Raw genomic sequence first — 12694 nt, forward strand, 5'->3', positions numbered from 1 at the left:
AAACCCACCTACTCCCAGAATTACCTCAACTACACCTCTTCGCAGCTTATCGCCTGTAACAATTCCATTCCTTTTTGGCAATTCCAACATCTAGTCTCATCTGCTCCCAGGATGAGGTCTTCCACGTGAGATCATCCGAGGTCCACCTTCAAAAAATGTGAATTCCCCTCTATTACCATCAACTCAGGACTCGCCCACATATCCTCCATTACCCACACATCTGCCCTGGCCTCCTCTGCCCCTACACATAACAAGGACAGGATTCTACCACAAATGATACTACCACCAGACACATCTTCCCCTCTCCTCCCCTGTCCACCATCCTCAGGACTGCTCCCTCCATGACTCCTCCCTTCCCATCAATCGCCCCCTTTGCACTTCCTGACAGCAGGAAGTGTGACACCTGAGCCCACATCTCCTCCCTCACCGTTATTCGGGTCTCCAAGCAGTCCTTCAGAAATTAAGTAACACTTCACTCTTGAATCTGCGGGAGTCATCTACTGTATCTGGTGCTCCCGCTGTGGTCTCCTCTACATCGGAGAGATTGCATGCAGACTGGGAGATCGCTATGTTGAGCATATTGGCTCTGTCCGCCACCAATAGTGGAGATCTCCCATTAGTAACCAGTTTCAATTCCCCGCCTTATTCCCATGCTGACATATGTGTTCATAGTCTCATGCACTGTCAGACTGGGACCACACGTAAATTGGAGAAACAATATCTCATATTCCATCTGGGCACCCTCCAACCAGATGGCATTAACATTGAGTTCTCTGCTTTCCATTAGTACTCCCCCCCACCCACCTGTCTATCTTTATCTATCCCTCTGTCTCCTTTCCTCCCCCTCTCTCTCTCTCCCTATCTCCTCTCCTCCAGTTCACAACCCTCCCCTGAACAACTCTCACCTTTCCTCTCTTATCCTGTCTACGTCCAATTATCACTATTTGGTCTGTGCTCCTCTTCACCCAGCCTTTTGATTCAGGGACCTGCCTGACTCTGTTCATACCTTGATGAAGGGCTCAGGCCCAAAACGCCAGCAATATACTTTTACCTTCTATGGATGCTGCAAGAGCAGCCAGCATTTACTGTGTTTTTAACCACGCAGACTACTCGTCATTCAAAGCTGGAGCAATCCTGACCTCCAGGGGCCTGTGTGCGTGGAATTAGTACCTGCGACTCTGTGGGCTTCCTCCAACATCCCAAAGGCATGTGAGTTTATCTGTAATTGCCTCTGCAATATAGGTGACTGGTAGAATCTGGGGGGAGTTGATGGGAATATGTGGAGAATAGAATGGGATCAGTGTAGGATCACTGTAAAGTGGATGCTTGACGGTTGGTGTGGAGTGGAGGGACCCAAGGAACTGTTTGTATGCCTTATGAACTATAATTCATTGGCACCTCTCATACCATGACGTTATGTTCTCTCATTCTCTGCAATGTACCAGAGGGGAATTGGTTATTTTGAAAACATACTTGATTGAACAAAAGAAATTCTAGAGCAAAGCAGTATTTCTCTATTCTCTGCTTGCACCACACTTCTTGCCAGTTCAACGTGAAAATGAGGCATCATCAAACACAGCGATTAGTCAGATGCTCCAGTTCTTAAAGGGGCCCCCTCACCCAATAGTGGTGTGGCAAAGGGACTGCCACAGCCACTATCAGCAGGGCAGAAGATGATCCACTGGCTTTGACCCATAATTATTCTGGAAACAGGGATTAACCAGCATATAGTCCCAGTATATGCCGGGGCATCACATTAGAGGAACTGCCTGTGGTGTCAGGCTAGGTCAACAGAGGACAAGCTACTTGCTGGAAGCATTACAAAGTCTTACTACATGTCTGCTATTCACAGCAAAGACCATTGTCCCGCACCGAATACTGCTTACTCCCACCAACCCATTATTGCCCTGGTGTTCACTATGGTTCATTAGGGAATGGCTGTGCCTCTCCATCCTGATAATGCAGCCTACAATCACATGAACAGTGGGCTCTAGGTGGCTTTCTTTCAGCGTCTAATTCACAACCTCCACGATCAAGTGTATCATATATATATTTAGAGAAATATTCTCTAATACGTTTAGAGAAAACTACAATGTGGATCAATGCCAAAAAGCCATTGAAACGTAGCTATGATCAGATTCCTGTACCACCAGGGAATTTTGATCTTTCAGGAAACCCTACTGAGCAATTTGCATTGCAAATGTTACTGGCATCTGTCTTCTGAAATAGTGCAATATAAAATAATGTTAATTTATAAATTCCTATTCTGACATTTTGTTTGACATTTACCTGTAAGCAGTTCACAACATAAATAAAATCATAGATATCTCAGAAGGTCTTTGATCCTTTGAATGGATGTTTCATAATGTTTTTCAGAAGTTTCTGCCAAGGATTATTCTCCTAAACTGCAACATGATGGAAAACGGAAGAAAATTATTTAGCCCAGCATTATTGTGCTAGATCTTTGGCACACCAAGCCCACAAATTCCATCTCCCTGCTCTTTCCCCAAAGTCCTGCAGTTACTATTCCTTCAGGATTTTTTCTAAAATTCTTTTGAACACCACTATTGAATCTTATTCACAAACCATTTCAGGCAATCCATTTCACCTCATGACATGTGATACGGAGAAAATGTTTACCTCATGTCACCTGTTGCGTATTAACTTCTCAGCACCTACCCACCAATACCTTTCTCGTCAATCTACTCCCTCAAAATGACTATTGATTATGAGCATCTCTTTAAACTCTCTCCTTAAGATCCTCATGCACAGTATAATCACAGCATTTTAAATCTCAGCCCATCACCAAGATTTTGCAGGTTTCTTTCTTTCTGGCCTCGACTCCTCTGATAACCGAACCCTGGATTCTGTATCCTTTACCAACTTCACGATGCGTCTCTACATCTGCTGCCAGCCCTCTCCTTTCCCGCAACCCTTTTAAATTATGACATTGAGCTCAAATTAACTCTTTATCATTCTGACTAAATTGTGTCAGTTGACACAGATACTGCATCAAATTTCGTTGGCCTTATGCCTTCGCGTTTTCCTCCTGTCTAAGCCCTTCCATCTTCCAAATTGCATCTTACATTCCCAAGTTTGGTTCCACCTGAAACTTTATGTTCCATGTATGCAATTCCAAATCTGTAATATATAGAAGGGTGACTTTAATATCGAACATTGGCTAAGACACATATATCACTTTTCATTATGAAAACCCTCAACCACTGCTCTTTGCTTTCAGGATCATAGCCAATATTATACTCACAATGCCTCCACTCCCTTTAAAATTAAATATTGCAATAAATTAATCAAGTGGTCCTCAATCATCTATTGCAAGCTCATGTATATACATCAAGATATGTTTTCAAAAAAACCCCTTCCATTACTTAATTTAAAGGCTCTGGTTTGAAGTCTTGCTCCAGTGGCCAATAGATTAATGTAATACCGAAGGACTGTTGCATTGTCAAAGATGCTTAAAATCATTGAGAAATTGAAATGAAAACCTCTCTACTTTCTTAAGAGATGTGAATGATTTTCAGGCAAGATCATAAAGACAAACATCAGTGTTTCCTGGATTTGGCTGTGTCTGCACAGTGCGGGTGTTTGGAATGTGCTGGAGAAGGAGTCCAGGGTGCTGAGTGATAAGGTACATTTTTTACTCTCATTTTTAGACCACTCGAAAGGGGTGGCTGACCAAAACCAAAAGTGATTTTTTTAAACTTAATTTTATTCATATGAATGCTTGCACTTAATTTGCATAAATATAATCCACAGAGTAAAAGACCCTTCGGCCCAATATGTCCATGCTGACCACATGGTACGCATCCATACCAATATGCATTTGATGTCTTGGTGGTTCGAGAGCACATTTCAAAAGTCTGCTTCTACTCAGGCAGAGTATGCCAGATTCCAACCACTCTCTCTCTCTCTCTCTCTCTCTCTCTCTCTCTCTCTGGATATCTTGCATTCATATCCTAAATCTATCCCCTCAGATTTTAAAAACCTTTGCTTTCCTACCATCTAACCTACCCATCATTTTAAAGTGTATTCATTACATTTTAATGTTGTATTAATCATTTTTAATTATATCGATGTTTACAGACTTTTTCGCTGCTGAACAAAAACCAGCATCTGACTTGTGGGCAGTTTCCTTGTTTCCACTGTTTACTGTCCAGGCACTGCTCACTAACCCCACCCCTCCATGCTTCGTGTGGTGTCAAGGAACTGAGTGGCCAACTCCTGCTTCTAATGTGTATGTTTGTGGCAGATTCCAGAGTGAGCTCATGAAAAAGGTATCAGATCTCTCTTCAGTGAATATATAAAGGGGTATATGATGTGAAAAATGGAAGTTTGAACAGCAGAGAACGTTATTTAAAGCAGACCACTGAGTTTACAAGGGGGCAGAAGACGTACAAATTCTTGATGCTGTGGAGAGAAGAGCAAGTTATTTAAAGCAGATGGAATGTCTTTGGGGAAATGGAATTTAAACCTGACAGATGATACATTTTTAGAAAACAAATAGGGGTCACAGATACAGTAAATAGTAGGATTACTAAGGACTGGTGATGGAAAGAGGGATTTGGAGGTCAAGTCCATATCTCCCTGAAAGTGAGATACACTGGTGAAGAGAGCAGTGGCATGCTTGCCTTCATAGATCAGACCAGGGAAATATAAAAGTTGGGTTGTTTTGTTGCAACTTTACAAGACAACATTTAGATTGCTCTTTTTGTTTTGTTGCAGTTCAACATGCTATAGGAAGGAAGTGATTTCACTGGAGAGAGAGAGAGAGAGAGAAAGAGAGAGAGAGCAGAGGAAACCTGCCAGGATAGATTCCAGTAGAAATTCTGCTGCGCCCGCAGGAAAAAGAATCTCAGGGTTGTTTGTGATGTCATGTATGCACTCTGACAATAACTTTGAACTTTGAACTTGAATTTTTATAATGACTGGGTTGGAAAATTTTAGTAGCAACAAAAGATTGGTTGGGTTGGGTTTGTTTTTCTAGAAGTGAAGGAGGGTGAAGGGTGAGATGACAAGGATGTACAAAATTGTAAGAGACATGGATAGGGGTAAAAAAAATATTTTTCCCATGGAAGGAATTTTAAAGGGGATGTGAGGGAAATTTTTTTACACAAACAGTGGTTGGTATCTGGAACTTGCTGCCAGAGGAGGTGGTGGTGGGGAATTCTTGATGCTATCAATATGTTTCATTGACATTTAGATAAGCAAATGAATAGGCAAACCATAGAACGATATAGACTTAATTTGTATGAATGGTTTTCGTGTCAATGGACAAAAAGGGTCAGAATGGATGTGATGAGCTGAAGAGCCTATTTCTGTGTCGTACAATTCAATTGTTCCATGACTCCATTTACAGCAGAGCTTCTCAACCTTTTTCCTTCCACTCACATACCATTTTAAGTATTCCCTATGCCATAGGTGCTCTGTGATTAGTAAGGGATTGCTTAAGGTGGAATGTGGGTGGAAAGAAAATGTTTGAAAACCACTGTTTTAATTGTACCTCAATGACTCGTTATGTGCACGGTTTCATAAAGCCAAAGGATATAGGCCAATGACAAATTTTCTCAAGCAAAATAGTTCATAACAATTGGGTCTCGAGCAGTGGTTCAACCCACGTACAACCCACCTTAAGCAATCCCTTACTAATCACAGAGCACTTATGGCATAGGGATGACAAAGTAGTATGTGAGTGGAAAAAAAAGGTTGAGAACCACTAGTTTAAGGAAAGACTTCCTTTGGTCCTTACCTTTCATCTCACCAGCCTCCACATTGTTCGACACTTGTACAACTTGATCCCACCACCGGCCAAAGCTGCCATCCCCAACATTCTCTGCTTTCTGCAGGGACTACATGCTCTGTCCACACCCATCCTTCCAACATCACTACCTCCACTTTAGCACTTTTTCCCAAATTCAGGTAACTCACTCCTTTCCTCTCTCCTTCTCATCCACCTTGGTCCTCTCACATATCTCGTATTTCCAAAACACTCAACACCACCCCACCCACTCCCACCCCCAGCTCCCTGTGACCCAGTCCCTTTCCCCTTCTCCACCTATCCAACACCCACAACTTTCTTCCACCTGAATCACAATTTATTGTCATGAACATATTGCTAAATTCACTGTTTTGCGACAGGATTACTGTATAAATATTGCGATAACAAAAATAAATAAATTATGCAAAAATAAGAGAAAGTGAGGTAGTGTCTGTGGTTCATTGTCCATTTGAAAATCTGACATCAGAGGGGAAGAAGTTGTCCTTGTGCTGCTGGGTGCTTGTCTTCAGGCTCCTGTCCCTCCTTCCTGATCGTAGCAGTGTGAAGGGGACATGGCCAGTGTGGTGAGGATCCCTGAGGATAAATGGTACCTTCTTAAGACCACCTCTTGTAGATGTCTTCGATGCAGTGGAAGCTGATGCCCGTGATGGTGCTGGCAGAGTTCACAACCTTCTAGAGTTTTTGCTTGTATTCTGCATTGGCACCTCCATACCACACAGTGATGCAAACAATCAGAATGCTTTCCACGGTAAACCTGAATAAATTTGTAAGTCTTTAGCATCATACCAAACCTCCACAAACTCATAGCCACTGCCGAGCCTTCCTCATGACAGATCTTCAGTGATGTTGACATCCAAGAACATGAAGCTCTTATGCCTTTCTACTGGTGATTCCTCGATGAGTACTGGTTTGTGTATTCATGATTTTCCCCCTCCTGAAGTTCACAAACAGCTCATTGGTTTTGCTAAAATTGAGTGTCTAGCATCCTGCTAACCGGGATGCGACTTGGTACACAAGATGGTCAATGAACGCAGTGACCACACAGACCCTGTGGGGACAAATGACCTTTGACCCAGGTGACAACCTGAGCGGCGGGAAACAACGAGCAATGGAGGGAATGCTGACCAATCCAAGGTCGGCGCTCCAGTGACGTCACTCCTGTCATCCACAGTGGGGAGAGAATATAAGCAGAGCTTATAAGTCAGACTTGACTTCGACTTCTTGGGTGTGTGTCATTCTTTCTACTCTTCGCGGTAGTGCGCACGCTACATTGGTGACCCTGGGAAGTTTAACTGCCAGTTGGACCCAAAGATGATGGATGAAACAGCTCTTCAAACAATTTCAATGAATCTGCCAACATTCTGGGCATCGAACAGGCCAAGGCCCAGATCACTGCTGACAACACACATTCCTACTACTACTTGGTGAGCTCGCTCGACCAGGACATAGGAGCAAGGGTCATCGACTTCCTGTGGCAGCTTCCAGCGCAAGGCAAATACAATGCCTTCAAGGAGCTATTAACCTGCACCTTCGGGTTCTCACGGCACGAGCCCACCACCTGATTATGGCATATGGACGGATTGGGGAACAGGGCACTATCCGCCCTATGACCAAAATGCTTGCCCTTACTGAGGGATATAGGCCTTACCTGCTCTTGTAGCAGATTTTCCTAGAGCAGCTGCCCGAGGATATCCGACTCTTGCTCGCCAATGAGGACTTCAGCAACCACAGGAAAGTCTCAGCCCAGGCGGACGTGCTCTGGAGAGCGAAGAAAGAAAACAGTGCTTCGGTGAAGCAGATTGCTAGGCCCTGCACACAGCCAGTAACAAGGCCACAGCAAACAGGGAGGCAAGTGACCCAACAGTATTGTTATTATCACCAATGATGGGGTGCAGGGGCTTATTGATGCCATCCACTCTGCACGTTTCAGGGAAACGCCATGGCCAACCGTCATTAATGGCTGAGGCGGTTGGCCCAACGTGACAGTCTCCTCCATGTGTGGGACTCTCTGTCCACAAGGCACTTCCTCATTGACACCGGTGCCAAAATAAGTGTCCTTCCCCCCTCGGCCTATGTCACTCGGAACGGCAAGCCGGGCCCAGCACTGAGGGCAGCGAACAGCACCACCGTACGAACTTACAGCACCCGCACTCCACCCAGCCATCTCTCCTCCCTCATTGCTGCTGCCCCCTCCCTCCTTTCTCCACCTATCATCACCTGCCCCTTCCCCACCCCCACCTACTCTTTCGTTCCGACGTCTGCCAGCATTTTCTCATACTTTGATGAAGGGTTCAAGCCCGAAATGTCGGTTACGTATCTTTACCTTTGCTACATAAAGGACACTGTTTGACCTGCTGGGCTTCTCCAGTATTTTGTGTTTTAACTTCAACCACAGTGTCTATGATTTACTTCTGAAGTTAACATGCTTCACTTTGATTTGTCAGGTAATAGCTCCTCCCATTTGTCTAGAATCACACAGTTTAACATAGGACCCCAAGTATTTGCTCAGCTTTGCTGAAAGCCATTCAGATTTTTGACTGAGTCACATGATATGAGTTTATACTTCAATTATTTAAGTGCAGATTTTTCCCAAGTGAGACCTTTGAACCGTCCTCGTCAGATGTGATGGTGGAAATGAATGGAAGCAGAGAGTGCAGAGAGGGCGAGACCATGTGAATACTGCCGGTTCCAACTTATTGTACCCATCAGTGACTGGGTCGCTGATTAATCAAACGTGGTCTAAGTAACACTGACAGCTTGATTTAAAAAGTGGGACTGAGGTCAAAGTCTTTCATTGATGGATCTGAATGTGGAAAATAGTCCTCTTCATACAAGTCTCTGCTCATTATTTTGACAGCAAGTCTTCCCTGACTCTCTGTGAATTGAATTATCTGCTGTTCAGTCTATATTTTCCACTGATGAAAACCATAGGGCGGTCTTATCTATAGTTCAACATGGTCGTATCAAGGATTTTCTTTCTTTAAAATTTTGCAAAATTAAACTGGAAATTTGTGATAATATTACCAGTAATTATAAGGGTTGTTTACAGATGCATTTATTTTCACAAGTAACTAAAGATTAAGTGTAGCAGCATGCAAGATTCCTTTATTGATAAGTAATAAGACAAAAAAAATGTAATATACACGAAATGTCAGTTTTTGCCTGCCTTAGAGTCATCCATTAGCATTGCCCTGCACCCCAAATAATAAGAGAAAGGGAAGCAAATCAGAGACCCGAGTGTCCGTGGATTCCCCTCTCCTGCTCCCACAGCCTCCAATCCATCAGCAACCTGAGATCCAGATCAGGAAGCATTCAAGTGCCCGAGGCTGTACAGGAAACGTTTTTTCCCTCGGCCATCCATGATACCTACTTCCCATGAGCCAGTCTTCCAGCAGCCCACAGACGAGTGCGAGTCCTTTGACCCCAAGTCGGCACCAGCCCCCAACCTATGTGGGTTCTTCAGCGGCTGAGACCCTTGCTGAGCTGCTGTCGCGGTCACCTTCCTGTGGGGCCATCTCCCTGGTTTCTCTTTCCCAGGGGGGGTGGGAGGTGGTGTTCTTCTGTCTCTGGTGCCCTGCGCCAGTCCACTGCACCCCCCAGAGTCTGCAAACCCAAGTTTCATATCTTGATGTTTTAAAATGTTCCACTTCCAAGAAATTATTAATTCAAATTTAGTTTAATAAAAGGTTAGTAAAATTAGTTGTCGTTGATCTGTAATATTTGCTCTGACAAAGTGGTGAACATTTGAAAAATGGTTGATGACATATTTGGTATCATACAGGGCAAATTGGCAAATGATCTCAGAATCCCATCTGCTGTGTTGGACGCATTTAATATCTTATCAGGCTTGGTTCTTTTACAGGGAGAAAGGGGAAAAGTTCAGCCACACTGCCTGACTCAGTAGGCCCTTATTATAGAGGCGAATGTAAAAAGAGAGATTCTCAGTCTTTACATCGCTACACTTACCTCCATAAAAGGTCCAAAGGTGGATGGGCTGCTGGACTACACTCCAGTTTCCATCTGCCTAGGGAGTGCACACTTAAAGGTGGAGTGAAATCGCTCCACCTCCTCCATAAATGAATGCAGCTGAAAGCGGTTGCAAAAGGGAGGGCCGATGACATCGCAATGACGACATCAGCCCATGACCCAGGACCATGAATTTTTAAAAGCCCATATGATCAAAAAAGGTGATTACATTGCGGGAGGTCTGCCCAAGTCCGAAGACTGCTTGCACAGATCTGCACTAGTGCTGTGACCTGCTCTTTGGTCGCCATTGACGAGTATAGGCTGCTTTTCCTTCTCAGGGCGTACATTTGCCGTCACGGTGGCAGACGGCACTACTGCACAACTCGCCTCAGCTCTGCATAAAGGCACTGTGGGATCTGCCTTATAGGTCGTCAGCATAAAAGGTAAAATCGCCTTTTTTTCACTTGAGATGGCTATAATGCAGGGTTTCACCATAAACAAAAATGCCTAGTGACCCTATTGCAATTATTCACTTGCACAATTGAAACATCACTTTTTGCACTAACTGCAACATTGAATAGTTATTTATCTATCCTTTTATATCCATCATCTCTTTTTCTGTCTCATAGTGTTTTGTGCTGTTAATTCATACTATTGTTGATGGTGTATCTTACTTACCTATGTGGTTGATGCAAGTAGAATTTCAGTGCATCTGTTCATTGTACTCATGTGCATGACAATAAACCCTAATGCATATATTCATACTACCTCTCAGCTTCTTGACATCTTGGCTTCCCACATAACAAAGGTTTTCACCTTTTATGTCAAAAATGTTCTGTTCCCTGTTCCTTCAATACTATTATTCCCTCAGTGCTATTCAAGAAGCTACAAACTCCAGGCTTCTGTACCCAACTCTGCAACTGGATCCTTGACTTTCTCATTGGAAGACCACAGTCAGTACGAATTGGAAACAACATCTCCTCCTCGCTGATCATCAACACAGGAGTACCATGGAGAGCATTCTAGCTGGTTGCATCATTGCCTGATATGGAGGCGCCAACACTCAGGACAAGAATAAATTCCAGAGGGCTGTTAACTCGGCCTGCGACATCACAAGCACCAGCCTTCACTCCATCGAGGACATCTACATGAGGTGGTGTCTTAAAAAAGCAGCCTCTATCCTCAAAGACCCCCACCATTCAGGCCCTGCCCTTTTTACTCTGCCACCATCGGGGAAAAGATACAGGAGCCTAAAGTTGAGCTCTCAGCGGCACAAGGACAGCTTCTTCCCCGCTGCCACCAGATTCTTGAAGAATCAATGAACCAAAGACGCGGCCTTACTTTTCATGCACTTGTATTGTAATTTTGCTGCAAAACTCCAAATTTCATGACTTGTTTGTGACAATAAATCCTGATTCTGATTCCACTTCTGAAGGTTTCGATTTCTGGCTGGGCTCCAAGCTCCTTTGCATCTGTTGGTAGCATTCTGCATCTGTATTTTTTTTATTCAGCATCGAAATATGGGCAAAGTTGAAGCACTATTGAAGTCTCTGTCAGCCTGCTTTGTCGCTGTAAACTTCTGATGAGGGATCTTCAAATGGTGTAGGTGATGAGTGGAGGTTAAATATATTTACAAATTTAACCCTGCATTCTTCCACATCTTTCCACAATACTGGGACACCTGGATTCAATAGACTTCTGCCGTGTCTGCTTTAGAGGTGGATACCCAGCCGCGTGTGAGAATGCCCCCCTCCCACCTCTCCAATCCCCTCTCTCTTTGGGCAACTTGCTCAGCAACGGTGACTGATTTTGCCCAGATCTCATTTGACTTTCTACAAGAGTTGGGTTTCTGCAGGTGAGACTATCTTTCCCCACAAAATGCACTGCAAGGAAGAGTTACGACACATGACAAATGCTGGTCACTCTCTCACTTGATCTTCCATTCCATCCAACTCCGAGTCCCCTGCTCCCAATTCTTCCACCTCACAACTATTAAATAATGGGCTCTGATGTCAGATCCACAATCTACACCCTCCCCCCCCCCCCCCCCAACCCACCTCGGCCAAAGACTCAGACCTGCCATGATCCAAGACTATTTTCGGGAATAGGAACACTGAGTGACATGCCTGGACTGAGACCAATGACTGGAAGGATCAATGCACCCCCCCCCCCCCCCCCCAGCTTCACATATGACCACATCTTGGCCAATGTTTCACTTTTTTCAGAAAGACTCTTAACTGGTTAGTTCAAGGCACAAGCATCAGGAGTTGAAATAGTTAACAGAATCAGCATTTCAACTCAGGTTGACATTTCAGTGATATGTTTAAAAGAAACAACACTGCTGTCAACTGCATTATTCCTTTCTTTATCACGTGTGTAAAGCACACACACATGCTCACGCACACACACCTCAAAGATAACATATTTTATTAATTTGTGTAAAACAGAGTAGACTATTAGATGAAGCCAGGGTCCATCTTGTTTGCCACCATTACAACACGGAAATGTAAATGCCCTTTTCCCACAGCAGGACTCACTCATTTGAATAAGCCCATTTGAGAAGCCATCTGTTGAAGCACCAGAGCTTTTACACTGTAAAGGCTTGCCTTCTATATTTGTCTATGTTCTCTGCTACTCACCTTGAATTCTTTTATTTTGGAGGTTCTTTCACCTGCTGAGCAGGCTTTTGCCCCAGAACCAATCCGTGGCAGAAACTGAAAGTAAATCAATCGAGCTCCTTTGGTACAAATACTTTCTGCATGGGTCTTACTTCACTCCGCTGGCATTGGTACAGAAATAATTGTGAACTAAGCATGTCAGTGAAGTGCTGTCAAAGCATGCGGGCAAATTGCTGGCTGTGAATTTTCGCTGCTTCGTAGAATTAATGGCATCTGCTGGGGCTCTGGTCTTGAGGGGATAATGTGGTGGATATCT

The 12694-nt window shown here is 44.0% G+C and overlaps 1 long non-coding RNA gene across 1 annotated transcript in view; it reads right to left on the bottom strand.

The window, feature by feature from the left end:
- LOC138745905 (uncharacterized) overlaps window positions 1–12469 on the bottom strand; it is an 87362-nt gene extending 74893 nt beyond the window's left edge. The window contains exons 1-2 of the long non-coding RNA XR_011346576.1: window positions 12400–12469; window positions 7443–7552 (exon numbers count right to left, since the gene is read on the bottom strand). This is a non-coding gene — a long non-coding RNA (uncharacterized lncRNA). The remainder of the gene's footprint in view (window positions 1–7442; window positions 7553–12399) is intronic.
- Between the last annotated feature and the right edge of the window lie 225 nt (window positions 12470–12694).

The sequence above is a fragment of the Narcine bancroftii genome, chromosome 11 (assembly GCF_036971445.1).
Source record: "Narcine bancroftii isolate sNarBan1 chromosome 11, sNarBan1.hap1, whole genome shotgun sequence".
NCBI classification, from domain to species: Eukaryota; Metazoa; Chordata; class Chondrichthyes; order Torpediniformes; family Narcinidae; genus Narcine; species Narcine bancroftii.